This window comes from Triticum dicoccoides, chromosome 4A (assembly GCF_002162155.2).
Source record: "Triticum dicoccoides isolate Atlit2015 ecotype Zavitan chromosome 4A, WEW_v2.0, whole genome shotgun sequence".
Classification (NCBI taxonomy): domain Eukaryota; kingdom Viridiplantae; phylum Streptophyta; class Magnoliopsida; order Poales; family Poaceae; genus Triticum; species Triticum dicoccoides.
The window spans coordinates 81,469,429-81,470,864 of record NC_041386.1 but is presented as its reverse complement, the minus strand read 5'-3'; positions in this window follow the sequence as shown (position 1 = coordinate 81,470,864).

Genomic DNA, 1,436 nt, shown 5'->3' with positions numbered 1-1,436 from the left:
TTAAGCCACTTTATTGATCAAACTCTGCAAAAAGTGGGATAGAAATCGGGTCATGTGGCTGGCCAAGCCACACATGAAGCCCTTGAGCTAAACTAAGAGCATATTTAGCTAAACTATGAACTTCAAAATTAACTTCACGACTCTCAAAAATATAACTACAAGAGAATGAAGTTGATCTAGATTTTATTTCATTGATGATTATTCCATAAGCACCCTGGCTGCCTTTCATAATATCACCAACGACTTGTTTTGAATCTAAGGAAATAATAAAACTATGGAGTTGAAGATCTCGCGCCAAGGAAATCACTTCACGTTAGGTTGCAGCTTCCAAAGTTGCAGGGCGAAAGACCCCATAAACTATTAACGCTGAACTCCCCAAGAAGTTGCCCTGGGCATCGCGGCAGACTGCAATGACCGATCCTTCTCTTTGTGCTTTGACCCCCTGCTTCCACATGTATCTTGGAAAAAAATTGTGAGGAGCCTTGGGACATCGAACGGCACCTGCACCCGCATTAGCCGTCCCGGGGATATCATTTGTCGGCCTCTTTTCCCGCACCACATCTAAATCAGCGATGAAAGGTGTTATGAAAGCTTGTATTGCATGTGGGGTTTGGAAGACTGCCTCATGTCTAGCTTTCCACCAAGAAGACCAAATCGCCTATAAGGTTACTGCCATCAGCACATACTGATCATGTGAGAGCTTCTCCATCAAGGTGAAGAGCCAGTTCTTTGCACTTGCTTCAGTTGTTGCCACCAGGTTGCCACCGAGATCCTCATCAACAAGAGCCATATACATCTATAGACCATGCATTCAAGTAGAGAATGCCTCCATGACTAGTTGCTCTCGCTGGTAGGTGCATATACTTTGTGGGCTGGACTAGTTGTAGTTTAAGGGCATCTCCAACGCCGACCCTTAAACTTCCTGCATACTGTGACACCCTGGATTTTGCTATTGCTTTTATTTGTTTTTTATTGAATATTTATTTTGGCAAATGGGTTTTCTGTCAAATCATTTAGACTTGACACTTGGAATTATTTTTGACTTTCTTCCAAGTGAAGCCTATCATCTTAAAACCCTCCCAAAATCTCATCTCCTTCATTCCATGGATAAGTCATAATTTTTCATTATGACTTTATATCCATTTTCTCTCTAAAAATGACCTTTTTCCCTCTTTGTTCTGAAGAACCCTTCATTTTCCTTGCCCAGAAAATTCCCAAATATTCTTTGGGACATGCCTCATCTCCCCATGCAAAAATTTGCCATTGTCCTTTGTAAATTTTCAGCTAGGAAAAATGTTTTTGCTTCTGGTTAGAAATGATAGTTTGTGAAGAAGGTATATTTTTCCTTGATCCTTTGGAGCTGAAATTTCTACCACTTCTTTACCCTCCTAAGTGATGCTTAACCAAAAAAATTCAGCCTTATCCTCCAAGTAATT